The sequence below is a fragment of the Mixophyes fleayi genome, unplaced genomic scaffold, assembly GCF_038048845.1.
Source record: "Mixophyes fleayi isolate aMixFle1 unplaced genomic scaffold, aMixFle1.hap1 Scaffold_1624, whole genome shotgun sequence".
Lineage (NCBI taxonomy): Eukaryota > Metazoa > Chordata > Amphibia > Anura > Limnodynastidae > Mixophyes > Mixophyes fleayi.
The window spans coordinates 1-26,804 of NW_027446002.1; the positions used below are offsets into that span (position 1 = coordinate 1).

The 26,804-nt window shown below is 46.2% G+C and overlaps 20 non-coding genes and 3 pseudogenes across 20 annotated transcripts; all 23 read right to left on the reverse strand.

The window, feature by feature from the left end:
- Positions 1-497: 497 nt before the first annotated feature.
- Positions 498-688, reverse strand: LOC142115252 (U2 spliceosomal RNA). Its single transcript, XR_012682111.1, has one exon. It is a non-coding gene; the product is annotated as a U2 spliceosomal RNA (small nuclear RNA).
- Positions 689-1,502: 814 nt separating this feature from the next.
- Positions 1,503-1,693, reverse strand: LOC142115311 (U2 spliceosomal RNA). The gene has a single exon (XR_012682155.1). It is a non-coding gene; the product is annotated as a U2 spliceosomal RNA (small nuclear RNA).
- An 814-nt stretch (positions 1,694-2,507) lies between these two features.
- LOC142115323 (U2 spliceosomal RNA) lies at positions 2,508-2,698 on the reverse strand. The gene has a single exon (XR_012682166.1). It is a non-coding gene; the product is annotated as a U2 spliceosomal RNA (small nuclear RNA).
- Positions 2,699-3,512: 814 nt separating this feature from the next.
- LOC142115336 (U2 spliceosomal RNA) lies at positions 3,513-3,703 on the reverse strand. Its single transcript, XR_012682177.1, has one exon. It is a non-coding gene; the product is annotated as a U2 spliceosomal RNA (small nuclear RNA).
- Positions 3,704-4,517: 814 nt separating this feature from the next.
- LOC142115348 (U2 spliceosomal RNA) lies at positions 4,518-4,708 on the reverse strand. The gene has a single exon (XR_012682188.1). It is a non-coding gene; the product is annotated as a U2 spliceosomal RNA (small nuclear RNA).
- Positions 4,709-5,522: 814 nt separating this feature from the next.
- LOC142115259 (U2 spliceosomal RNA) lies at positions 5,523-5,713 on the reverse strand. The gene has a single exon (XR_012682117.1). It is a non-coding gene; the product is annotated as a U2 spliceosomal RNA (small nuclear RNA).
- Positions 5,714-6,527: 814 nt separating this feature from the next.
- LOC142115271 (U2 spliceosomal RNA) lies at positions 6,528-6,718 on the reverse strand. Its single transcript, XR_012682128.1, has one exon. It is a non-coding gene; the product is annotated as a U2 spliceosomal RNA (small nuclear RNA).
- Positions 6,719-7,532: 814 nt separating this feature from the next.
- On the reverse strand, positions 7,533-7,723 carry LOC142115283 (U2 spliceosomal RNA). Its single transcript, XR_012682139.1, has one exon. It is a non-coding gene; the product is annotated as a U2 spliceosomal RNA (small nuclear RNA).
- An 814-nt stretch (positions 7,724-8,537) lies between these two features.
- Positions 8,538-8,728, reverse strand: LOC142115295 (U2 spliceosomal RNA). Its single transcript, XR_012682147.1, has one exon. It is a non-coding gene; the product is annotated as a U2 spliceosomal RNA (small nuclear RNA).
- An 814-nt stretch (positions 8,729-9,542) lies between these two features.
- On the reverse strand, positions 9,543-9,733 carry LOC142115305 (U2 spliceosomal RNA). The gene has a single exon (XR_012682149.1). It is a non-coding gene; the product is annotated as a U2 spliceosomal RNA (small nuclear RNA).
- Positions 9,734-10,547: 814 nt separating this feature from the next.
- On the reverse strand, positions 10,548-10,738 carry LOC142115306 (U2 spliceosomal RNA). The gene has a single exon (XR_012682150.1). It is a non-coding gene; the product is annotated as a U2 spliceosomal RNA (small nuclear RNA).
- An 814-nt stretch (positions 10,739-11,552) lies between these two features.
- Positions 11,553-11,743, reverse strand: LOC142115307 (U2 spliceosomal RNA). The gene has a single exon (XR_012682151.1). It is a non-coding gene; the product is annotated as a U2 spliceosomal RNA (small nuclear RNA).
- An 814-nt stretch (positions 11,744-12,557) lies between these two features.
- Positions 12,558-12,748, reverse strand: LOC142115308 (U2 spliceosomal RNA). The gene has a single exon (XR_012682152.1). It is a non-coding gene; the product is annotated as a U2 spliceosomal RNA (small nuclear RNA).
- An 814-nt stretch (positions 12,749-13,562) lies between these two features.
- On the reverse strand, positions 13,563-13,753 carry LOC142115309 (U2 spliceosomal RNA). Its single transcript, XR_012682153.1, has one exon. It is a non-coding gene; the product is annotated as a U2 spliceosomal RNA (small nuclear RNA).
- Positions 13,754-14,567: 814 nt separating this feature from the next.
- On the reverse strand, positions 14,568-14,794 carry LOC142115297 (U2 spliceosomal RNA; annotated as a pseudogene).
- A 1,624-nt stretch (positions 14,795-16,418) lies between these two features.
- Positions 16,419-16,640, reverse strand: LOC142115292 (U2 spliceosomal RNA; annotated as a pseudogene).
- A 1,499-nt stretch (positions 16,641-18,139) lies between these two features.
- Positions 18,140-18,330, reverse strand: LOC142115310 (U2 spliceosomal RNA). Its single transcript, XR_012682154.1, has one exon. It is a non-coding gene; the product is annotated as a U2 spliceosomal RNA (small nuclear RNA).
- Positions 18,331-19,144: 814 nt separating this feature from the next.
- Positions 19,145-19,335, reverse strand: LOC142115312 (U2 spliceosomal RNA). The gene has a single exon (XR_012682156.1). It is a non-coding gene; the product is annotated as a U2 spliceosomal RNA (small nuclear RNA).
- An 814-nt stretch (positions 19,336-20,149) lies between these two features.
- LOC142115314 (U2 spliceosomal RNA) lies at positions 20,150-20,340 on the reverse strand. The gene has a single exon (XR_012682157.1). It is a non-coding gene; the product is annotated as a U2 spliceosomal RNA (small nuclear RNA).
- An 814-nt stretch (positions 20,341-21,154) lies between these two features.
- Positions 21,155-21,345, reverse strand: LOC142115315 (U2 spliceosomal RNA). Its single transcript, XR_012682158.1, has one exon. It is a non-coding gene; the product is annotated as a U2 spliceosomal RNA (small nuclear RNA).
- An 814-nt stretch (positions 21,346-22,159) lies between these two features.
- On the reverse strand, positions 22,160-22,350 carry LOC142115316 (U2 spliceosomal RNA). Its single transcript, XR_012682159.1, has one exon. It is a non-coding gene; the product is annotated as a U2 spliceosomal RNA (small nuclear RNA).
- Positions 22,351-23,164: 814 nt separating this feature from the next.
- LOC142115317 (U2 spliceosomal RNA) lies at positions 23,165-23,355 on the reverse strand. Its single transcript, XR_012682160.1, has one exon. It is a non-coding gene; the product is annotated as a U2 spliceosomal RNA (small nuclear RNA).
- An 814-nt stretch (positions 23,356-24,169) lies between these two features.
- LOC142115289 (U2 spliceosomal RNA) lies at positions 24,170-24,342 on the reverse strand (annotated as a pseudogene).
- Between the last annotated feature and the right edge of the window lie 2,462 nt (positions 24,343-26,804).

Sequence of the window (26,804 nt, forward strand, 5' to 3'; positions counted from 1 at the left end):
TCCCCAGGCAATTAATCACACTGTCTGCCCAGCTTCTTTCGGAATATTCACAGCATGTCACAGAAACAGCACTTCAAGGTGCATCACAATTGTTTCTCGGGCCACCGGCAAGTAAATAGACAAGGAAGCTGCATGCTGCAACAGCAGGGTTCTAAAAGGTGTGTCATAATCCTCACTTGCCTTTATTCCGTCACTGGGTCCACAAGAGGGAGACACACTACGTCAGATTAATAGTTTCATTCATTCGGAGATCCAATTGAATTAGCAAATCACAAGTTGCTCCATTAAAGAAATAATTGGATCAATGCAGTAATCCTTTTGGACAAAGAAAAGGGTCTTCTTATCTGCAAATGCTTGTTTGCTAAGAGAGATAAGAAACAAAACAACAAAAAGACACAATAAATTGACACGAAATAAGACACAGGAGACAAAAATCTGTTCTTATGGATTTTTGTTGCTGAAAAGAGACATGATTCTATTTTTGGATAACTGGATAAGAGAAGTGCACCGGTCCTGGAAGTACTGCAATACCAGGTCAATGCGTGGAGTGGACAGAGCAAGCTCTTCTTCCATCTCCCTGTTCTAAAAATCCATTTAATATATGGCCCCCAGATAGGGGGCGTATCAGATATTAAACTGATAAGAACAGATACTACACTTGATCTTAGCCAAAAGGCCGAGAAGCGATAACCCGAAATGGGACCCAGGAAAGCGCCCGCTTCTCAGGCTAGGCCTGACAACTGTAGGAGACAGCCACGCCACACGCCGTATACTTTATTTAGCGGCGGCCCACAACACTCCATTGCTGCACATTCTAGGCCCGACTAGCCTGAAAAGCCTGACACCTTCACTGGGACCCTCTTTACACCTCTCTGTCTGCAAAGGCACGCACATGAGCCGAGGACTTTTCAAACGAGATGCCTGCAAAATTTGCATGAACTCCTCCCCTTGACCATAAGTGCAACGACGCCCGCTGATTAGTCGGCCTGCCGTTCCGTCCTCGTCTCCCCAGGCAATTAATCACACTGTCTGCCCAGCTTCTTTCGGAATATTCACAGCATGTCACAGAAACAGCACTTCAAGGTGCATCACAATTGTTTCTCGGGCCACCGGCAAGTAAATAGACAAGGAAGCTGCATGCTGCAACAGCAGGGTTCTAAAAGGTGTGTCATAATCCTCACTTGCCTTTATTCCGTCACTGGGTCCACAAGAGGGAGACACACTACGTCAGATTAATAGTTTCATTCATTCGGAGATCCAATTGAATTAGCAAATCACAAGTTGCTCCATTAAAGAAATAATTGGATCAATGCAGTAATCCTTTTGGACAAAGAAAAGGGTCTTCTTATCTGCAAATGCTTGTTTGCTAAGAGAGATAAGAAACAAAACAACAAAAAGACACAATAAATTGACACGAAATAAGACACAGGAGACAAAAATCTGTTCTTATGGATTTTTGTTGCTGAAAAGAGACATGATTCTATTTTTGGATAACTGGATAAGAGAAGTGCACCGGTCCTGGAAGTACTGCAATACCAGGTCAATGCGTGGAGTGGACAGAGCAAGCTCTTCTTCCATCTCCCTGTTCTAAAAATCCATTTAATATATGGCCCCCAGATAGGGGGCGTATCAGATATTAAACTGATAAGAACAGATACTACACTTGATCTTAGCCAAAAGGCCGAGAAGCGATAACCCGAAATGGGACCCAGGAAAGCGCCCGCTTCTCAGGCTAGGCCTGACAACTGTAGGAGACAGCCACGCCACACGCCGTATACTTTATTTAGCGGCGGCCCACAACACTCCATTGCTGCACATTCTAGGCCCGACTAGCCTGAAAAGCCTGACACCTTCACTGGGACCCTCTTTACACCTCTCTGTCTGCAAAGGCACGCACATGAGCCGAGGACTTTTCAAACGAGATGCCTGCAAAATTTGCATGAACTCCTCCCCTTGACCATAAGTGCAACGACGCCCGCTGATTAGTCGGCCTGCCGTTCCGTCCTCGTCTCCCCAGGCAATTAATCACACTGTCTGCCCAGCTTCTTTCGGAATATTCACAGCATGTCACAGAAACAGCACTTCAAGGTGCATCACAATTGTTTCTCGGGCCACCGGCAAGTAAATAGACAAGGAAGCTGCATGCTGCAACAGCAGGGTTCTAAAAGGTGTGTCATAATCCTCACTTGCCTTTATTCCGTCACTGGGTCCACAAGAGGGAGACACACTACGTCAGATTAATAGTTTCATTCATTCGGAGATCCAATTGAATTAGCAAATCACAAGTTGCTCCATTAAAGAAATAATTGGATCAATGCAGTAATCCTTTTGGACAAAGAAAAGGGTCTTCTTATCTGCAAATGCTTGTTTGCTAAGAGAGATAAGAAACAAAACAACAAAAAGACACAATAAATTGACACGAAATAAGACACAGGAGACAAAAATCTGTTCTTATGGATTTTTGTTGCTGAAAAGAGACATGATTCTATTTTTGGATAACTGGATAAGAGAAGTGCACCGGTCCTGGAAGTACTGCAATACCAGGTCAATGCGTGGAGTGGACAGAGCAAGCTCTTCTTCCATCTCCCTGTTCTAAAAATCCATTTAATATATGGCCCCCAGATAGGGGGCGTATCAGATATTAAACTGATAAGAACAGATACTACACTTGATCTTAGCCAAAAGGCCGAGAAGCGATAACCCGAAATGGGACCCAGGAAAGCGCCCGCTTCTCAGGCTAGGCCTGACAACTGTAGGAGACAGCCACGCCACACGCCGTATACTTTATTTAGCGGCGGCCCACAACACTCCATTGCTGCACATTCTAGGCCCGACTAGCCTGAAAAGCCTGACACCTTCACTGGGACCCTCTTTACACCTCTCTGTCTGCAAAGGCACGCACATGAGCCGAGGACTTTTCAAACGAGATGCCTGCAAAATTTGCATGAACTCCTCCCCTTGACCATAAGTGCAACGACGCCCGCTGATTAGTCGGCCTGCCGTTCCGTCCTCGTCTCCCCAGGCAATTAATCACACTGTCTGCCCAGCTTCTTTCGGAATATTCACAGCATGTCACAGAAACAGCACTTCAAGGTGCATCACAATTGTTTCTCGGGCCACCGGCAAGTAAATAGACAAGGAAGCTGCATGCTGCAACAGCAGGGTTCTAAAAGGTGTGTCATAATCCTCACTTGCCTTTATTCCGTCACTGGGTCCACAAGAGGGAGACACACTACGTCAGATTAATAGTTTCATTCATTCGGAGATCCAATTGAATTAGCAAATCACAAGTTGCTCCATTAAAGAAATAATTGGATCAATGCAGTAATCCTTTTGGACAAAGAAAAGGGTCTTCTTATCTGCAAATGCTTGTTTGCTAAGAGAGATAAGAAACAAAACAACAAAAAGACACAATAAATTGACACGAAATAAGACACAGGAGACAAAAATCTGTTCTTATGGATTTTTGTTGCTGAAAAGAGACATGATTCTATTTTTGGATAACTGGATAAGAGAAGTGCACCGGTCCTGGAAGTACTGCAATACCAGGTCAATGCGTGGAGTGGACAGAGCAAGCTCTTCTTCCATCTCCCTGTTCTAAAAATCCATTTAATATATGGCCCCCAGATAGGGGGCGTATCAGATATTAAACTGATAAGAACAGATACTACACTTGATCTTAGCCAAAAGGCCGAGAAGCGATAACCCGAAATGGGACCCAGGAAAGCGCCCGCTTCTCAGGCTAGGCCTGACAACTGTAGGAGACAGCCACGCCACACGCCGTATACTTTATTTAGCGGCGGCCCACAACACTCCATTGCTGCACATTCTAGGCCCGACTAGCCTGAAAAGCCTGACACCTTCACTGGGACCCTCTTTACACCTCTCTGTCTGCAAAGGCACGCACATGAGCCGAGGACTTTTCAAACGAGATGCCTGCAAAATTTGCATGAACTCCTCCCCTTGACCATAAGTGCAACGACGCCCGCTGATTAGTCGGCCTGCCGTTCCGTCCTCGTCTCCCCAGGCAATTAATCACACTGTCTGCCCAGCTTCTTTCGGAATATTCACAGCATGTCACAGAAACAGCACTTCAAGGTGCATCACAATTGTTTCTCGGGCCACCGGCAAGTAAATAGACAAGGAAGCTGCATGCTGCAACAGCAGGGTTCTAAAAGGTGTGTCATAATCCTCACTTGCCTTTATTCCGTCACTGGGTCCACAAGAGGGAGACACACTACGTCAGATTAATAGTTTCATTCATTCGGAGATCCAATTGAATTAGCAAATCACAAGTTGCTCCATTAAAGAAATAATTGGATCAATGCAGTAATCCTTTTGGACAAAGAAAAGGGTCTTCTTATCTGCAAATGCTTGTTTGCTAAGAGAGATAAGAAACAAAACAACAAAAAGACACAATAAATTGACACGAAATAAGACACAGGAGACAAAAATCTGTTCTTATGGATTTTTGTTGCTGAAAAGAGACATGATTCTATTTTTGGATAACTGGATAAGAGAAGTGCACCGGTCCTGGAAGTACTGCAATACCAGGTCAATGCGTGGAGTGGACAGAGCAAGCTCTTCTTCCATCTCCCTGTTCTAAAAATCCATTTAATATATGGCCCCCAGATAGGGGGCGTATCAGATATTAAACTGATAAGAACAGATACTACACTTGATCTTAGCCAAAAGGCCGAGAAGCGATAACCCGAAATGGGACCCAGGAAAGCGCCCGCTTCTCAGGCTAGGCCTGACAACTGTAGGAGACAGCCACGCCACACGCCGTATACTTTATTTAGCGGCGGCCCACAACACTCCATTGCTGCACATTCTAGGCCCGACTAGCCTGAAAAGCCTGACACCTTCACTGGGACCCTCTTTACACCTCTCTGTCTGCAAAGGCACGCACATGAGCCGAGGACTTTTCAAACGAGATGCCTGCAAAATTTGCATGAACTCCTCCCCTTGACCATAAGTGCAACGACGCCCGCTGATTAGTCGGCCTGCCGTTCCGTCCTCGTCTCCCCAGGCAATTAATCACACTGTCTGCCCAGCTTCTTTCGGAATATTCACAGCATGTCACAGAAACAGCACTTCAAGGTGCATCACAATTGTTTCTCGGGCCACCGGCAAGTAAATAGACAAGGAAGCTGCATGCTGCAACAGCAGGGTTCTAAAAGGTGTGTCATAATCCTCACTTGCCTTTATTCCGTCACTGGGTCCACAAGAGGGAGACACACTACGTCAGATTAATAGTTTCATTCATTCGGAGATCCAATTGAATTAGCAAATCACAAGTTGCTCCATTAAAGAAATAATTGGATCAATGCAGTAATCCTTTTGGACAAAGAAAAGGGTCTTCTTATCTGCAAATGCTTGTTTGCTAAGAGAGATAAGAAACAAAACAACAAAAAGACACAATAAATTGACACGAAATAAGACACAGGAGACAAAAATCTGTTCTTATGGATTTTTGTTGCTGAAAAGAGACATGATTCTATTTTTGGATAACTGGATAAGAGAAGTGCACCGGTCCTGGAAGTACTGCAATACCAGGTCAATGCGTGGAGTGGACAGAGCAAGCTCTTCTTCCATCTCCCTGTTCTAAAAATCCATTTAATATATGGCCCCCAGATAGGGGGCGTATCAGATATTAAACTGATAAGAACAGATACTACACTTGATCTTAGCCAAAAGGCCGAGAAGCGATAACCCGAAATGGGACCCAGGAAAGCGCCCGCTTCTCAGGCTAGGCCTGACAACTGTAGGAGACAGCCACGCCACACGCCGTATACTTTATTTAGCGGCGGCCCACAACACTCCATTGCTGCACATTCTAGGCCCGACTAGCCTGAAAAGCCTGACACCTTCACTGGGACCCTCTTTACACCTCTCTGTCTGCAAAGGCACGCACATGAGCCGAGGACTTTTCAAACGAGATGCCTGCAAAATTTGCATGAACTCCTCCCCTTGACCATAAGTGCAACGACGCCCGCTGATTAGTCGGCCTGCCGTTCCGTCCTCGTCTCCCCAGGCAATTAATCACACTGTCTGCCCAGCTTCTTTCGGAATATTCACAGCATGTCACAGAAACAGCACTTCAAGGTGCATCACAATTGTTTCTCGGGCCACCGGCAAGTAAATAGACAAGGAAGCTGCATGCTGCAACAGCAGGGTTCTAAAAGGTGTGTCATAATCCTCACTTGCCTTTATTCCGTCACTGGGTCCACAAGAGGGAGACACACTACGTCAGATTAATAGTTTCATTCATTCGGAGATCCAATTGAATTAGCAAATCACAAGTTGCTCCATTAAAGAAATAATTGGATCAATGCAGTAATCCTTTTGGACAAAGAAAAGGGTCTTCTTATCTGCAAATGCTTGTTTGCTAAGAGAGATAAGAAACAAAACAACAAAAAGACACAATAAATTGACACGAAATAAGACACAGGAGACAAAAATCTGTTCTTATGGATTTTTGTTGCTGAAAAGAGACATGATTCTATTTTTGGATAACTGGATAAGAGAAGTGCACCGGTCCTGGAAGTACTGCAATACCAGGTCAATGCGTGGAGTGGACAGAGCAAGCTCTTCTTCCATCTCCCTGTTCTAAAAATCCATTTAATATATGGCCCCCAGATAGGGGGCGTATCAGATATTAAACTGATAAGAACAGATACTACACTTGATCTTAGCCAAAAGGCCGAGAAGCGATAACCCGAAATGGGACCCAGGAAAGCGCCCGCTTCTCAGGCTAGGCCTGACAACTGTAGGAGACAGCCACGCCACACGCCGTATACTTTATTTAGCGGCGGCCCACAACACTCCATTGCTGCACATTCTAGGCCCGACTAGCCTGAAAAGCCTGACACCTTCACTGGGACCCTCTTTACACCTCTCTGTCTGCAAAGGCACGCACATGAGCCGAGGACTTTTCAAACGAGATGCCTGCAAAATTTGCATGAACTCCTCCCCTTGACCATAAGTGCAACGACGCCCGCTGATTAGTCGGCCTGCCGTTCCGTCCTCGTCTCCCCAGGCAATTAATCACACTGTCTGCCCAGCTTCTTTCGGAATATTCACAGCATGTCACAGAAACAGCACTTCAAGGTGCATCACAATTGTTTCTCGGGCCACCGGCAAGTAAATAGACAAGGAAGCTGCATGCTGCAACAGCAGGGTTCTAAAAGGTGTGTCATAATCCTCACTTGCCTTTATTCCGTCACTGGGTCCACAAGAGGGAGACACACTACGTCAGATTAATAGTTTCATTCATTCGGAGATCCAATTGAATTAGCAAATCACAAGTTGCTCCATTAAAGAAATAATTGGATCAATGCAGTAATCCTTTTGGACAAAGAAAAGGGTCTTCTTATCTGCAAATGCTTGTTTGCTAAGAGAGATAAGAAACAAAACAACAAAAAGACACAATAAATTGACACGAAATAAGACACAGGAGACAAAAATCTGTTCTTATGGATTTTTGTTGCTGAAAAGAGACATGATTCTATTTTTGGATAACTGGATAAGAGAAGTGCACCGGTCCTGGAAGTACTGCAATACCAGGTCAATGCGTGGAGTGGACAGAGCAAGCTCTTCTTCCATCTCCCTGTTCTAAAAATCCATTTAATATATGGCCCCCAGATAGGGGGCGTATCAGATATTAAACTGATAAGAACAGATACTACACTTGATCTTAGCCAAAAGGCCGAGAAGCGATAACCCGAAATGGGACCCAGGAAAGCGCCCGCTTCTCAGGCTAGGCCTGACAACTGTAGGAGACAGCCACGCCACACGCCGTATACTTTATTTAGCGGCGGCCCACAACACTCCATTGCTGCACATTCTAGGCCCGACTAGCCTGAAAAGCCTGACACCTTCACTGGGACCCTCTTTACACCTCTCTGTCTGCAAAGGCACGCACATGAGCCGAGGACTTTTCAAACGAGATGCCTGCAAAATTTGCATGAACTCCTCCCCTTGACCATAAGTGCAACGACGCCCGCTGATTAGTCGGCCTGCCGTTCCGTCCTCGTCTCCCCAGGCAATTAATCACACTGTCTGCCCAGCTTCTTTCGGAATATTCACAGCATGTCACAGAAACAGCACTTCAAGGTGCATCACAATTGTTTCTCGGGCCACCGGCAAGTAAATAGACAAGGAAGCTGCATGCTGCAACAGCAGGGTTCTAAAAGGTGTGTCATAATCCTCACTTGCCTTTATTCCGTCACTGGGTCCACAAGAGGGAGACACACTACGTCAGATTAATAGTTTCATTCATTCGGAGATCCAATTGAATTAGCAAATCACAAGTTGCTCCATTAAAGAAATAATTGGATCAATGCAGTAATCCTTTTGGACAAAGAAAAGGGTCTTCTTATCTGCAAATGCTTGTTTGCTAAGAGAGATAAGAAACAAAACAACAAAAAGACACAATAAATTGACACGAAATAAGACACAGGAGACAAAAATCTGTTCTTATGGATTTTTGTTGCTGAAAAGAGACATGATTCTATTTTTGGATAACTGGATAAGAGAAGTGCACCGGTCCTGGAAGTACTGCAATACCAGGTCAATGCGTGGAGTGGACAGAGCAAGCTCTTCTTCCATCTCCCTGTTCTAAAAATCCATTTAATATATGGCCCCCAGATAGGGGGCGTATCAGATATTAAACTGATAAGAACAGATACTACACTTGATCTTAGCCAAAAGGCCGAGAAGCGATAACCCGAAATGGGACCCAGGAAAGCGCCCGCTTCTCAGGCTAGGCCTGACAACTGTAGGAGACAGCCACGCCACACGCCGTATACTTTATTTAGCGGCGGCCCACAACACTCCATTGCTGCACATTCTAGGCCCGACTAGCCTGAAAAGCCTGACACCTTCACTGGGACCCTCTTTACACCTCTCTGTCTGCAAAGGCACGCACATGAGCCGAGGACTTTTCAAACGAGATGCCTGCAAAATTTGCATGAACTCCTCCCCTTGACCATAAGTGCAACGACGCCCGCTGATTAGTCGGCCTGCCGTTCCGTCCTCGTCTCCCCAGGCAATTAATCACACTGTCTGCCCAGCTTCTTTCGGAATATTCACAGCATGTCACAGAAACAGCACTTCAAGGTGCATCACAATTGTTTCTCGGGCCACCGGCAAGTAAATAGACAAGGAAGCTGCATGCTGCAACAGCAGGGTTCTAAAAGGTGTGTCATAATCCTCACTTGCCTTTATTCCGTCACTGGGTCCACAAGAGGGAGACACACTACGTCAGATTAATAGTTTCATTCATTCGGAGATCCAATTGAATTAGCAAATCACAAGTTGCTCCATTAAAGAAATAATTGGATCAATGCAGTAATCCTTTTGGACAAAGAAAAGGGTCTTCTTATCTGCAAATGCTTGTTTGCTAAGAGAGATAAGAAACAAAACAACAAAAAGACACAATAAATTGACACGAAATAAGACACAGGAGACAAAAATCTGTTCTTATGGATTTTTGTTGCTGAAAAGAGACATGATTCTATTTTTGGATAACTGGATAAGAGAAGTGCACCGGTCCTGGAAGTACTGCAATACCAGGTCAATGCGTGGAGTGGACAGAGCAAGCTCTTCTTCCATCTCCCTGTTCTAAAAATCCATTTAATATATGGCCCCCAGATAGGGGGCGTATCAGATATTAAACTGATAAGAACAGATACTACACTTGATCTTAGCCAAAAGGCCGAGAAGCGATAACCCGAAATGGGACCCAGGAAAGCGCCCGCTTCTCAGGCTAGGCCTGACAACTGTAGGAGACAGCCACGCCACACGCCGTATACTTTATTTAGCGGCGGCCCACAACACTCCATTGCTGCACATTCTAGGCCCGACTAGCCTGAAAAGCCTGACACCTTCACTGGGACCCTCTTTACACCTCTCTGTCTGCAAAGGCACGCACATGAGCCGAGGACTTTTCAAACGAGATGCCTGCAAAATTTGCATGAACTCCTCCCCTTGACCATAAGTGCAACGACGCCCGCTGATTAGTCGGCCTGCCGTTCCGTCCTCGTCTCCCCAGGCAATTAATCACACTGTCTGCCCAGCTTCTTTCGGAATATTCACAGCATGTCACAGAAACAGCACTTCAAGGTGCATCACAATTGTTTCTCGGGCCACCGGCAAGTAAATAGACAAGGAAGCTGCATGCTGCAACAGCAGGGTTCTAAAAGGTGTGTCATAATCCTCACTTGCCTTTATTCCGTCACTGGGTCCACAAGAGGGAGACACACTACGTCAGATTAATAGTTTCATTCATTCGGAGATCCAATTGAATTAGCAAATCACAAGTTGCTCCATTAAAGAAATAATTGGATCAATGCAGTAATCCTTTTGGACAAAGAAAAGGGTCTTCTTATCTGCAAATGCTTGTTTGCTAAGAGAGATAAGAAACAAAACAACAAAAAGACACAATAAATTGACACGAAATAAGACACAGGAGACAAAAATCTGTTCTTATGGATTTTTGTTGCTGAAAAGAGACATGATTCTATTTTTGGATAACTGGATAAGAGAAGTGCACCGGTCCTGGAAGTACTGCAATACCAGGTCAATGCGTGGAGTGGACAGAGCAAGCTCTTCTTCCATCTCCCTGTTCTAAAAATCCATTTAATATATGGCCCCCAGATAGGGGGCGTATCAGATATTAAACTGATAAGAACAGATACTACACTTGATCTTAGCCAAAAGGCCGAGAAGCGATAACCCGAAATGGGACCCAGGAAAGCGCCCGCTTCTCAGGCTAGGCCTGACAACTGTAGGAGACAGCCACGCCACACGCCGTATACTTTATTTAGCGGCGGCCCACAACACTCCATTGCTGCACATTCTAGGCCCGACTAGCCTGAAAAGCCTGACACCTTCACTGGGACCCTCTTTACACCTCTCTGTCTGCAAAGGCACGCACATGAGCCGAGGACTTTTCAAACGAGATGCCTGCAAAATTTGCATGAACTCCTCCCCTTGACCATAAGTGCAACGACGCCCGCTGATTAGTCGGCCTGCCGTTCCGTCCTCGTCTCCCCAGGCAATTAATCACACTGTCTGCCCAGCTTCTTTCGGAATATTCACAGCATGTCACAGAAACAGCACTTCAAGGTGCATCACAATTGTTTCTCGGGCCACCGGCAAGTAAATAGACAAGGAAGCTGCATGCTGCAACAGCAGGGTTCTAAAAGGTGTGTCATAATCCTCACTTGCCTTTATTCCGTCACTGGGTCCACAAGAGGGAGACACACTACGTCAGATTAATAGTTTCATTCATTCGGAGATCCAATTGAATTAGCAAATCACAAGTTGCTCCATTAAAGAAATAATTGGATCAATGCAGTAATCCTTTTGGACAAAGAAAAGGGTCTTCTTATCTGCAAATGCTTGTTTGCTAAGAGAGATAAGAAACAAAACAACAAAAAGACACAATAAATTGACACGAAATAAGACACAGGAGACAAAAATCTGTTCTTATGGATTTTTGTTGCTGAAAAGAGACATGATTCTATTTTTGGATAACTGGATAAGAGAAGTGCACCGGTCCTGGAAGTACTGCAATACCAGGTCAATGCGTGGAGTGGACAGAGCAAGCTCTTCTTCCATCTCCCTGTTCTAAAAATCCATTTAATATATGGCCCCCAGATAGGGGGCGTATCAGATATTAAACTGATAAGAACAGATACTACACTTGATCTTAGCCAAAAGGCCGAGAAGCGATAACCCGAAATGGGACCCAGGAAAGCGCCCGCTTCTCAGGCTAGGCCTGACAACTGTAGGAGACAGCCACGCCACACGCCGTATACTTTATTTAGCGGCGGCCCACAACACTCCATTGCTGCACATTCTAGGCCCGACTAGCCTGAAAAGCCTGACACCTTCACTGGGACCCTCTTTACACCTCTCTGTCTGCAAAGGCACGCACATGAGCCGAGGACTTTTCAAACGAGATGCCTGCAAAATTTGCATGAACTCCTCCCCTTGACCATAAGTGCAACGACGCCCGCTGATTAGTCGGCCTGCCGTTCCGTCCTCGTCTCCCCAGGCAATTAATCACACTGTCTGCCCAGCTTCTTTCGGAATATTCACAGCATGTCACAGAAACAGCACTTCAAGGTGCATCACAATTGTTTCTCGGGCCACCGGCAAGTAAATAGACAAGGAAGCTGCATGCTGCAACAGCAGGGTTCTAAAAGGTGTGTCATAATCCTCACTTGCCTTTATTCCGTCACTGGGTCCACAAGAGGGAGACACACTACGTCAGATTAATAGTTTCATTCATTCGGAGATCCAATTGAATTAGCAAATCACAAGTTGCTCCATTAAAGAAATAATTGGATCAATGCAGTAATCCTTTTGGACAAAGAAAAGGGTCTTCTTATCTGCAAATGCTTGTTTGCTAAGAGAGATAAGAAACAAAACAACAAAAAGACACAATAAATTGACACGAAATAAGACACAGGAGACAAAAATCTGTTCTTATGGATTTTTGTTGCTGAAAAGAGACATGATTCTATTTTTGGATAACTGGATAAGAGAAGTGCACCGGTCCTGGAAGTACTGCAATACCAGGTCAATGCGTGGAGTGGACAGAGCAAGCTCTTCTTCCATCTCCCTGTTCTAAAAATCCATTTAATATATGGCCCCCAGATAGGGGGCGTATCAGATATTAAACTGATAAGAACAGATACTACACTTGATCTTAGCCAAAAGGCCGAGAAGCGATAACCCGAAATGGGACCCAGGAAAGCGCCCGCTTCTCAGGCTAGGCCTGACAACTGTAGGAGACAGCCACGCCACACGCCGTATACTTTATTTAGCGGCGGCCCACAACACTCCATTGCTGCACATTCTAGGCCCGACTAGCCTGAAAAGCCTGACACCTTCACTGGGACCCTCTTTACACCTCTCTGTCTGCAAAGGCACGCACATGAGCCGAGGACTTTTCAAACGAGATGCCTGCAAAATTTGCATGAACTCCTCCCCTTGACCATAAGTGCAACGACGCCCGCTGATTAGTCGGCCTGCCGTTCCGTCCTCGTCTCCCCAGGCAATTAATCACACTGTCTGCCCAGCTTCTTTCGGAATATTCACAGCATGTCACAGAAACAGCACTTCAAGGTGCATCACAATTGTTTCTCGGGCCACCGGCAAGTAAATAGACAAGGAAGCTGCATGCTGCAACAGCAGGGTTCTAAAAGGTGTGTCATAATCCTCACTTGCCTTTATTCCGTCACTGGGTCCACAAGAGGGAGACACACTACGTCAGATTAATAGTTTCATTCATTCGGAGATCCAATTGAATTAGCAAATCACAAGTTGCTCCATTAAAGAAATAATTGGATCAATGCAGTAATCCTTTTGGACAAAGAAAAGGGTCTTCTTATCTGCAAATGCTTGTTTGCTAAGAGAGATAAGAAACAAAACAACAAAAAGACACAATAAATTGACACGAAATAAGACACAGGAGACAAAAATCTGTTCTTATGGATTTTTGTTGCTGAAAAGAGACATGATTCTATTTTTGGATAACTGGATAAGAGAAGTGCACCGGTCCTGGAAGTACTGCAATACCAGGTCAATGCGTGGAGTGGACAGAGCAAGCTCTTCTTCCATCTCCCTGTTCTAAAAATCCATTTAATATATGGCCCCCAGATAGGGGGCGTATCAGATATTAAACTGATAAGAACAGATACTACACTTGATCTTAGCCAAAAGGCCGAGAAGCGATAACCCGAAATGGGACCCAGGAAAGCGCCCGCTTCTCAGGCTAGGCCTGACAACTGTAGGAGACAGCCACGCCACACGCCGTATACTTTATTTAGCGGCGGCCCACAACACTCCATTGCTGCACATTCTAGGCCCGACTAGCCTGAAAAGCCTGACACCTTCACTGGGACCCTCTTTACACCTCTCTGTCTGCAAAGGCACGCACATGAGCCGAGGACTTTTCAAACGAGATGCCTGCAAAATTTGCATGAACTCCTCCCCTTGACCATAAGTGCAACGACGCCCGCTGATTAGTCGGCCTGCCGTTCCGTCCTCGTCTCCCCAGGCAATTAATCACACTGTCTGCCCAGCTTCTTTCGGAATATTCACAGCATGTCACAGAAACAGCACTTCAAGGTGCATCACAATTGTTTCTCGGGCCACCGGCAAGTAAATAGACAAGGAAGCTGCATGCTGCAACAGCAGGGTTCTAAAAGGTGTGTCATAATCCTCACTTGCCTTTATTCCGTCACTGGGTCCACAAGAGGGAGACACACTACGTCAGATTAATAGTTTCATTCATTCGGAGATCCAATTGAATTAGCAAATCACAAGTTGCTCCATTAAAGAAATAATTGGATCAATGCAGTAATCCTTTTGGACAAAGAAAAGGGTCTTCTTATCTGCAAATGCTTGTTTGCTAAGAGAGATAAGAAACAAAACAACAAAAAGACACAATAAATTGACACGAAATAAGACACAGGAGACAAAAATCTGTTCTTATGGATTTTTGTTGCTGAAAAGAGACATGATTCTATTTTTGGATAACTGGATAAGAGAAGTGCACCGGTCCTGGAAGTACTGCAATACCAGGTCAATGCGTGGAGTGGACAGAGCAAGCTCTTCTTCCATCTCCCTGTTCTAAAAATCCATTTAATATATGGCCCCCAGATAGGGGGCGTATCAGATATTAAACTGATAAGAACAGATTTTTTTTTTTTTTTTTTTTTTTTTTTTTTTTTTATTTAAAGCCTTGAGCTCGTCCCTTGTGCACGAAAAAAATGAGTAAATACCCAAAAAACATGCACAAGAGTTTTCGGTGCGTGGTCCTCCCTCCGGAGAGGAAGGACCCTGGTCCTCGACCCCCAGAACCAAAAAGGTCACTTAGGGGCCGGGGTCGTCTGACTCCCTTCGCCGCAAAGCTAGGGGAGCCTCTTAGCCCCTGGGATCCGCCGAAGCTTCACCCAGTGCTTGGTGTGCCGATTGGGTACGGCCCCAGCCGGGTGGCTGGGCGGGGTTGGACCCTCGTCGCCGCGAAGCTAGGAGGGCCCCATTAGTCCCTGGGATCTGCCGGAGCTTCACCCAGGACTCAAGCCGAGTGGGTACGGCCCCAGCCGGGTGGCTGGGCAGGGTTGGACCCTCGTCGCCGCAAAGCTAGGAGGGCCCCATTAGTCCCTGGGATCTGCCGGAGCTTCACCCAGGACTCAAGCCGAGTGGGTACGGCCCCAGCCAGGTGGCTGGGCTAGTATGGGCCCCCTTGGCCTGCCACACTAGGGGACCCATTTTGCCCCTGAGATCCGCCGGAGCTTCACCCTGGGCCGGGTATAAAAATTTTCTTGCCCAGCCAAAAAGGTCCGGGCAAAGAATATAGCATTGCTTAGGAGAAAGAGGTCAGAAGTGCGTGGGTGCCAACAGAATCACGTTGTATCTATATTAAGGTCTCCTGACCCGTGATTTATGGCCCCCCGGGTTTCCAGTCCGGATGCACATTTGTCCCAGCCTTTCAAAGCTGCATTCCAGCCCTCTAGTTAAAGAGGCAAGTGCTGATCTGCCACAACTGCACTTGATCTTAGCCAAAAGGCCGAGAAGCGATAACCCGAAATGGGACCCAGGAAAGCGCCCGCTTCTCAGGCTAGGCCTGACAACTGTAGGAGACAGCCACGCCACACGCCGTATACTTTATTTAGCGGCGGCCCACAACACTCCATTGCTGCACATTCTAGGCCCGACTAGCCTGAAAAGCCTGACACCTTCACTGGGACCCTCTTTACACCTCTCTGTCTGCAAAGGCACGCACATGAGCCGAGGACTTTTCAAACGAGATGCCTGCAAAATTTGCATGAACTCCTCCCCTTGACCATAAGTGCAACGACGCCCGCTGATTAGTCGGCCTGCCGTTCCGTCCTCGTCTCCCCAGGCAATTAATCACACTGTCTGCCCAGCTTCTTTCGGAATATTCACAGCATGTCACAGAAACAGCACTTCAAGGTGCATCACAATTGTTTCTCGGGCCACCGGCAAGTAAATAGACAAGGAAGCTGCATGCTGCAACAGCAGGGTTCTAAAAGGTGTGTCATAATCCTCACTTGCCTTTATTCCGTCACTGGGTCCACAAGAGGGAGACACACTACGTCAGATTAATAGTTTCATTCATTCGGAGATCCAATTGAATTAGCAAATCACAAGTTGCTCCATTAAAGAAATAATTGGATCAATGCAGTAATCCTTTTGGACAAAGAAAAGGGTCTTCTTATCTGCAAATGCTTGTTTGCTAAGAGAGATAAGAAACAAAACAACAAAAAGACACAATAAATTGACACGAAATAAGACACAGGAGACAAAAATCTGTTCTTATGGATTTTTGTTGCTGAAAAGAGACATGATTCTATTTTTGGATAACTGGATAAGAGAAGTGCACCGGTCCTGGAAGTACTGCAATACCAGGTCAATGCGTGGAGTGGACAGAGCAAGCTCTTCTTCCATCTCCCTGTTCTAAAAATCCATTTAATATATGGCCCCCAGATAGGGGGCGTATCAGATATTAAACTGATAAGAACAGATTTTTTTTTTTTTTTTATTGAAAGCCTGGGAACGTGCAATCAAAAACCCAAAGTGCCCAAAAAAGGTGTAAAACCATAAAAAAGTGCACAAGGGGTACGGTACTGGCCCCTTCTTTAAAAAGAAAGGGCCCTGGTCCCCGACCCCCGGAACCAAAAAGGTCCCTTAGGGGGCAAGGGTCTTCAGACCCCCTTCGCTGCGAGGCTAGGGGGGTCCCTTTAGCCCCTGGGATCCACCGAAGCTTCACCCAGGGCTTGACAACTAGTCCACCCCCTAAGGGGAGGACCAACGTGGGTGTTCAGGGAGGCCGGAGCCTAATGGCCACACAACCTCCCCTAGATCGTCTCGGGGACAGGAGCCCAAAAGGGCCTACCCGTACCCAATAAAATCCAGAAACGTGAACACAAAAGAAAAAGTGACAAACGTGGAGAAAAATAAATAGTGCCGAGTGGATACGGCCCCAGCCTAATGGCTGGGCTTGGTATAAAAATTTTCTCGCCCAGCCATAAGGCCGGGACAAAGAATAGAGCGAGTGCTAAAAGAAAGTGGTCAAAAGTGCATGGGTGCCAACATAATCACATTATATCTGTTTCAAGGTGCTCCTGACCTGTGATTTTTTGGCACCCCCGGGGTCGCCACTCCCAGAGGCACATTTGTCCCAGGCTTTCAAAGCAGCAATCCCAGCCCCTGGCCAGAGGACCAAGTGCAGCTCTGCCACAACTGCACTTGATCTTAGCCAAAAGGCCGAGAAGCGATAACCCGAAATGGGACCCAGGAAAGCGCCCGCTTCTCAGGCTAGGCCTGACAACTGTAGGAGACAGCCACGCCACACGCCGTATACTTTATTTAGCGGCGGCCCACAACACTCCATTGCTGCACATTCTAGGCCCGACTAGCCTGAAAAGCCTGACACCTTCACTGGGACCCTCTTTACACCTCTCTGTCTGCAAAGGCACGCACATGAGCCGAGGACTTTTCAAACGAGATGCCTGCAAAATTTGCATGAACTCCTCCCCTTGACCATAAGTGCAACGACGCCCGCTGATTAGTCGGCCTGCCGTTCCGTCCTCGTCTCCCCAGGCAATTAATCACACTGTCTGCCCAGCTTCTTTCGGAATATTCACAGCATGTCACAGAAACAGCACTTCAAGGTGCATCACAATTGTTTCTCGGGCCACCGGCAAGTAAATAGACAAGGAAGCTGCATGCTGCAACAGCAGGGTTCTAAAAGGTGTGTCATAATCCTCACTTGCCTTTATTCCGTCACTGGGTCCACAAGAGGGAGACACACTACGTCAGATTAATAGTTTCATTCATTCGGAGATCCAATTGAATTAGCAAATCACAAGTTGCTCCATTAAAGAAATAATTGGATCAATGCAGTAATCCTTTTGGACAAAGAAAAGGGTCTTCTTATCTGCAAATGCTTGTTTGCTAAGAGAGATAAGAAACAAAACAACAAAAAGACACAATAAATTGACACGAAATAAGACACAGGAGACAAAAATCTGTTCTTATGGATTTTTGTTGCTGAAAAGAGACATGATTCTATTTTTGGATAACTGGATAAGAGAAGTGCACCGGTCCTGGAAGTACTGCAATACCAGGTCAATGCGTGGAGTGGACAGAGCAAGCTCTTCTTCCATCTCCCTGTTCTAAAAATCCATTTAATATATGGCCCCCAGATAGGGGGCGTATCAGATATTAAACTGATAAGAACAGATACTACACTTGATCTTAGCCAAAAGGCCGAGAAGCGATAACCCGAAATGGGACCCAGGAAAGCGCCCGCTTCTCAGGCTAGGCCTGACAACTGTAGGAGACAGCCACGCCACACGCCGTATACTTTATTTAGCGGCGGCCCACAACACTCCATTGCTGCACATTCTAGGCCCGACTAGCCTGAAAAGCCTGACACCTTCACTGGGACCCTCTTTACACCTCTCTGTCTGCAAAGGCACGCACATGAGCCGAGGACTTTTCAAACGAGATGCCTGCAAAATTTGCATGAACTCCTCCCCTTGACCATAAGTGCAACGACGCCCGCTGATTAGTCGGCCTGCCGTTCCGTCCTCGTCTCCCCAGGCAATTAATCACACTGTCTGCCCAGCTTCTTTCGGAATATTCACAGCATGTCACAGAAACAGCACTTCAAGGTGCATCACAATTGTTTCTCGGGCCACCGGCAAGTAAATAGACAAGGAAGCTGCATGCTGCAACAGCAGGGTTCTAAAAGGTGTGTCATAATCCTCACTTGCCTTTATTCCGTCACTGGGTCCACAAGAGGGAGACACACTACGTCAGATTAATAGTTTCATTCATTCGGAGATCCAATTGAATTAGCAAATCACAAGTTGCTCCATTAAAGAAATAATTGGATCAATGCAGTAATCCTTTTGGACAAAGAAAAGGGTCTTCTTATCTGCAAATGCTTGTTTGCTAAGAGAGATAAGAAACAAAACAACAAAAAGACACAATAAATTGACACGAAATAAGACACAGGAGACAAAAATCTGTTCTTATGGATTTTTGTTGCTGAAAAGAGACATGATTCTATTTTTGGATAACTGGATAAGAGAAGTGCACCGGTCCTGGAAGTACTGCAATACCAGGTCAATGCGTGGAGTGGACAGAGCAAGCTCTTCTTCCATCTCCCTGTTCTAAAAATCCATTTAATATATGGCCCCCAGATAGGGGGCGTATCAGATATTAAACTGATAAGAACAGATACTACACTTGATCTTAGCCAAAAGGCCGAGAAGCGATAACCCGAAATGGGACCCAGGAAAGCGCCCGCTTCTCAGGCTAGGCCTGACAACTGTAGGAGACAGCCACGCCACACGCCGTATACTTTATTTAGCGGCGGCCCACAACACTCCATTGCTGCACATTCTAGGCCCGACTAGCCTGAAAAGCCTGACACCTTCACTGGGACCCTCTTTACACCTCTCTGTCTGCAAAGGCACGCACATGAGCCGAGGACTTTTCAAACGAGATGCCTGCAAAATTTGCATGAACTCCTCCCCTTGACCATAAGTGCAACGACGCCCGCTGATTAGTCGGCCTGCCGTTCCGTCCTCGTCTCCCCAGGCAATTAATCACACTGTCTGCCCAGCTTCTTTCGGAATATTCACAGCATGTCACAGAAACAGCACTTCAAGGTGCATCACAATTGTTTCTCGGGCCACCGGCAAGTAAATAGACAAGGAAGCTGCATGCTGCAACAGCAGGGTTCTAAAAGGTGTGTCATAATCCTCACTTGCCTTTATTCCGTCACTGGGTCCACAAGAGGGAGACACACTACGTCAGATTAATAGTTTCATTCATTCGGAGATCCAATTGAATTAGCAAATCACAAGTTGCTCCATTAAAGAAATAATTGGATCAATGCAGTAATCCTTTTGGACAAAGAAAAGGGTCTTCTTATCTGCAAATGCTTGTTTGCTAAGAGAGATAAGAAACAAAACAACAAAAAGACACAATAAATTGACACGAAATAAGACACAGGAGACAAAAATCTGTTCTTATGGATTTTTGTTGCTGAAAAGAGACATGATTCTATTTTTGGATAACTGGATAAGAGAAGTGCACCGGTCCTGGAAGTACTGCAATACCAGGTCAATGCGTGGAGTGGACAGAGCAAGCTCTTCTTCCATCTCCCTGTTCTAAAAATCCATTTAATATATGGCCCCCAGATAGGGGGCGTATCAGATATTAAACTGATAAGAACAGATACTACACTTGATCTTAGCCAAAAGGCCGAGAAGCGATAACCCGAAATGGGACCCAGGAAAGCGCCCGCTTCTCAGGCTAGGCCTGACAACTGTAGGAGACAGCCACGCCACACGCCGTATACTTTATTTAGCGGCGGCCCACAACACTCCATTGCTGCACATTCTAGGCCCGACTAGCCTGAAAAGCCTGACACCTTCACTGGGACCCTCTTTACACCTCTCTGTCTGCAAAGGCACGCACATGAGCCGAGGACTTTTCAAACGAGATGCCTGCAAAATTTGCATGAACTCCTCCCCTTGACCATAAGTGCAACGACGCCCGCTGATTAGTCGGCCTGCCGTTCCGTCCTCGTCTCCCCAGGCAATTAATCACACTGTCTGCCCAGCTTCTTTCGGAATATTCACAGCATGTCACAGAAACAGCACTTCAAGGTGCATCACAATTGTTTCTCGGGCCACCGGCAAGTAAATAGACAAGGAAGCTGCATGCTGCAACAGCAGGGTTCTAAAAGGTGTGTCATAATCCTCACTTGCCTTTATTCCGTCACTGGGTCCACAAGAGGGAGACACACTACGTCAGATTAATAGTTTCATTCATTCGGAGATCCAATTGAATTAGCAAATCACAAGTTGCTCCATTAAAGAAATAATTGGATCAATGCAGTAATCCTTTTGGACAAAGAAAAGGGTCTTCTTATCTGCAAATGCTTGTTTGCTAAGAGAGATAAGAAACAAAACAACAAAAAGACACAATAAATTGACACGAAATAAGACACAGGAGACAAAAATCTGTTCTTATGGATTTTTGTTGCTGAAAAGAGACATGATTCTATTTTTGGATAACTGGATAAGAGAAGTGCACCGGTCCTGGAAGTACTGCAATACCAGGTCAATGCGTGGAGTGGACAGAGCAAGCTCTTCTTCCATCTCCCTGTTCTAAAAATCCATTTAATATATGGCCCCCAGATAGGGGGCGTATCAGATATTAAACTGATAAGAACAGATACTACACTTGATCTTAGCCAAAAGGCCGAGAAGCGATAACCCGAAATGGGACCCAGGAAAGCGCCCGCTTCTCAGGCTAGGCCTGACAACTGTAGGAGACAGCCACGCCACACGCCGTATACTTTATTTAGCGGCGGCCCACAACACTCCATTGCTGCACATTCTAGGCCCGACTAGCCTGAAAAGCCTGACACCTTCACTGGGACCCTCTTTACACCTCTCTGTCTGCAAAGGCACGCACATGAGCCGAGGACTTTTCAAACGAGATGCCTGCAAAATTTGCATGAACTCCTCCCCTTGACCATAAGTGCAACGACGCCCGCTGATTAGTCGGCCTGCCGTTCCGTCCTCGTCTCCCCAGGCAATTAATCACACTGTCTGCCCAGCTTCTTTCGGAATATTCACAGCATGTCACAGAAACAGCACTTCAAGGTGCATCACAATTGTTTCTCGGGCCACCGGCAAGTAAATAGACAAGGAAGCTGCATGCTGCAACAGCAGGGTTCTAAAAGGTGTGTCATAATCCTCACTTGCCTTTATTCCGTCACTGGGTCCACAAGAGGGAGACACACTACGTCAGATTAATAGTTTCATTCATTCGGAGATCCAATTGAATTAGCAAATCACAAGTTGCTCCATTAAAGAAATAATTGGATCAATGCAGTAATCCTTTTGGACAAAGAAAAGGGTCTTCTTATCTGCAAATGCTTGTTTGCTAAGAGAGATAAGAAACAAAACAACAAAAAGACACAATAAATTGACACGAAATAAGACACAGGAGACAAAAATCTGTTCTTATGGATTTTTGTTGCTGAAAAGAGACATGATTCTATTTTTGGATAACTGGATAAGAGAAGTGCACCGGTCCTGGAAGTACTGCAATACCAGGTCAATGCGTGGAGTGGACAGAGCAAGCTCTTCTTCCATCTCCCTGTTCTAAAAATCCATTTAATATATGGCCCCCAGATAGGGGGCGTATCAGATATTAAACTGATAAGAACAGATACTACACTTGATCTTAGCCAAAAGGCCGAGAAGCGATAACCCGAAATGGGACCCAGGAAAGCGCCCGCTTCTCAGGCTAGGCCTGACAACTGTAGGAGACAGCCACGCCACACGCCGTATACTTTATTTAGCGGCGGCCCACAACACTCCATTGCTGCACATTCTAGGCCCGACTAGCCTGAAAAGCCTGACACCTTCACTGGGACCCTCTTTACACCTCTCTGTCTGCAAAGGCACGCACATGAGCCGAGGACTTTTCAAACGAGATGCCTGCAAAATTTGCATGAACTCCTCCCCTTGACCATAAGTGCAACGACGCCCGCTGATTAGTCGGCCTGCCGTTCCGTCCTCGTCTCCCCAGGCAATTAATCACACTGTCTGCCCAGCTTCTTTCGGAATATTCACAGCATGTCACAGAAACAGCACTTCAAGGTGCATCACAATTGTTTCTCGGGCCACCGGCAAGTAAATAGACAAGGAAGCTGCATGCTGCAACAGCAGGGTTCTAAAAGGTGTGTCATAATCCTCACTTGCCTTTATTCCGTCACTGGGTCCACAAGAGGGAGACACACTACGTCAGATTAATAGTTTCATTCATTCGGAGATCCAATTGAATTAGCAAATCACAAGTTGCTCCATTAAAGAAATAATTGGATCAATGCAGTAATCCTTTTGGACAAAGAAAAGGGTCTTCTTATCTGCAAATGCTTGTTTGCTAAGAGAGATAAGAAACAAAACAACAAAAAGACACAATAAATTGACACGAAATAAGACACAGGAGACAAAAATCTGTTCTTATGGATTTTTGTTGCTGAAAAGAGACATGATTCTATTTTTGGATAACTGGATAAGAGAAGTGCACCGGTCCTGGAAGTACTGCAATACCAGGTCAATGCGTGGAGTGGACAGAGCAAGCTCTTCTTCCATCTCCCTGTTCTAAAAATCCATTTAATATATGGCCCCCAGATAGGGGGCGTATCAGATATTAAACTGATAAGAACAGATACTACACTTGATCTTAGCCAAAAGGCCGAGAAGCGATAACCCGAAATGGGACCCAGGAAAGCGCCCGCTTCTCAGGCTAGGCCTGACAACTGTAGGAGACAGCCACGCCACACGCCGTATACTTTATTTAGCGGCGGCCCACAACACTCCATTGCTGCACATTCTAGGCCCGACTAGCCTGAAAAGCCTGACACCTTCACTGGGACCCTCTTTACACCTCTCTGTCTGCAAAGGCACGCACATGAGCCGAGGACTTTTCAAACGAGATGCCTGCAAAATTTGCATGAACTCCTCCCCTTGACCATAAGTGCAACGACGCCCGCTGATTAGTCGGCCTGCCGTTCCGTCCTCGTCTCCCCAGGCAATTAATCACACTGTCTGCCCAGCTTCTTTCGGAATATTCACAGCATGTCACAGAAACAGCACTTCAAGGTGCATCACAATTGTTTCTCGGGCCACCGGCAAGTAAATAGACAAGGAAGCTGCATGCTGCAACAGCAGGGTTCTAAAAGGTGTGTCATAATCCTCACTTGCCTTTATTCCGTCACTGGGTCCACAAGAGGGAGACACACTACGTCAGATTAATAGTTTCATTCATTCGGAGATCCAATTGAATTAGCAAATCACAAGTTGCTCCATTAAAGAAATAATTGGATCAATGCAGTAATCCTTTTGGACAAAGAAAAGGGTCTTCTTATCTGCAAATGCTTGTTTGCTAAGAGAGATAAGAAACAAAACAACAAAAAGACACAATAAATTGACACGAAATAAGACACAGGAGACAAAAATCTGTTCTTATGGATTTTTGTTGCTGAAAAGAGACATGATTCTATTTTTGGATAACTGGATAAGAGAAGTGCACCGGTCCTGGAAGTACTGCAATACCAGGTCAATGCGTGGAGTGGACAGAGCAAGCTCTTCTTCCATCTCCCTGTTCTAAAAATCCATTTAATATATGGCCCCCAGATAGGGGGCGTATCAGATATTAAACTGATAAGAACAGATTTTTTGATTGAAAAAGTAGCTTTATTTTGTATAAAGTACAAAAAACACAGTTCATACATTTCATTCAAGTGTACGCAGTACACCGTAAGACATGATCATGCATACGTTTTAGTACAATACAGGGCATAAAGTACAAGACATGACATCCTACACTATATACATCAAGTACTGCACTAACCATTCAAACTTAAAACGTATCACAGTACAATAAAATAACATTGGATGTGAGGGGGAGGTAGGTGAGAGGGGTAGGGTGATGGAGTCACGAGCAAAAAGTTTTTATTGAGGACAGACACAAAGGGAAGGGTGCATAAATAGACATGACATTCAATAATACTTCATGCTGTGAAGGGGAATGGGTTGGAGGGGGAAAGGGAGGGGAGCACAAACCAAAGTTTTTTATTGAAAATAGACACAATGGGGAGGAGGAGAGGAGGAGACAACAATCAATCAATTACAATCAATCGTCGTCTTCATCTTCCTCAGGACTGTCAAGGGTGTTATAGTCTCTTAACAGGCTATGGATAAGCCTGCGACAGTCCTGGATGGTCATCTTCTCCCGCTTCAAGATGAGGCGGTTCCTGGCAAGCCACATAGCGTCCTTAAAACAGTTCATAAGGCGCCAGGCCTCCTGGATTGCCTCAACGGTGTGAGTCCCAGGAAATAATCCATAAAATACCGAATGGTATGAAAGGCAAGTCCTGGGCACACTGTCCTTAAGTTCATGTTCCAGGGCATCCAACAATGCCTGTGCAGTGGGACAGTCCCAAAAGATATGTTGAGCAGTCTCCCTCTTGGTAATACAAAAGGGGCAGTGAACATATCTGCACAGGTTCCGGGAGTGCATAAATGTCCTGAGAGGCAAACCCCCCTGAATGGCCATCCATGCAATGTCTTTATGTCCATTAGTCAGTCTCTTAGAGGCCACATTCTCCCAAACATGTTTGGCCGTGGCCACAGGGAGCCCTGGAACAGACTCCATAATGTCCTTAGCTCTGATGAGCTTGTGGATAGTTTTAGGTTTCCACAAGTCTGGTTTAAGTCCCTCCAGATGGTGCTCCCTCACAAATTGTCCAACATCCAGGTAAAACCAAGGTGTAGTCCAGTTGTAAGGGAAGGAGCTGTCCCACTTGTCCCAACCAAGTTTCCTCCAAAGAGGAAGAAGGAAAAAGCGTGACATGGACTTCCCAGCAGAGCAAACGTTCTTTTCAAGGAGTGTCCTGCGGATACAGTTGCAAACAAAGAAGGCCCGCAGCATGGTGGGGATATCAGGGATCCCTTTCCCGCCTTTGTGGGGCTCCTTGTACATAACAGACCGCTTCACTCTGTCCATTTTGGAGCCCCAGATGAAGTGAAAGACTGTCCTCGTGATGGTCTTACAGACGGCAGCAAGAGGTGGCCAAGCTTGGGCCGTGTACTGAAGAACGGGAAGAATCTCGTTGCGCAGTACCAGTGCTTTCCCTTCGATGGTAAGAAGTCTGAGGCTCCACAGTCCAATCTTTTGCCGGACTGTTGCCAGTCTCTCTTCCCAGCACTTCAGGGCCGCCTCCTCTCCACCGAACCAAACTCCAAGAATTTTGATGAAGTCCGGCTTGATTGTGAAGGGGAATGCAGCGGGGGATGACAGGTGCCACTGACCAAACAGCATTGCCTCTGACTTCCCGCAGTTGACTTTTGCCCCTGAAGCTTGGCCGAAGTTGTTGCAGGTCTGGACGAGTGCTGCCACCGAACGCTGATCAGCGCAGAAGACAGTGACGTCGTCCATGTAGAGCGAACACTTGGCCTCTAGTCGGTCTGGACCCGGTGCGGTGATCCCTCTGATCTCTGGGTTTCGCCTGATGGACATCGCAAAGAGCTCTATACAACAGACAAAAAGGAGAGGTGAAAGAGGGCAGCCTTGTCTGACCCCAGACAGTACAGAGAAGGGGTCAGTCTTCCAGCCGTTCACCAACACCGAGCTGTAAATATCAAGGTACATCAGGTTAACATAAGAACAAAACATATCACCCAATCCAAACCTGCACAGAACCTTACGCATAAAACCATGAGAGACACGATCAAAGGCCTTCTCCTGATCAAGACTGACCAGGGCCACATGTGCATGGCGGTCTTTGATATAATGAACCGTGTCCCTCAGCAGCGCAAGGCTGTCTGCAATCCTTCTACCAGGAATGCCACAAGTCTGATCAGGATGAACAATTCGCCCAATGACAACCTTTAGCCTGTTGGCTAGTACCTTGGCCAAAATCTTGTAGTCCACGTTCAGGAGGGAGATGGGCCTCCAATTTTTGAGGTCACATCTCTCTCCCTTGCGCTTGTACAAAATCGTGATCAAGCCCTCTCTCAGAGTAGGAGGCATCCTGCCCTCCACCACCATCTCCTCATACAGCTCTAGCAGGTCCGGGCCAATGAGGTCCCACAGCGCTACATAGAGCTCGGCTGGGAGGCCATCACTGCCCGGGGTCCTGCCCAGCCTAAAGG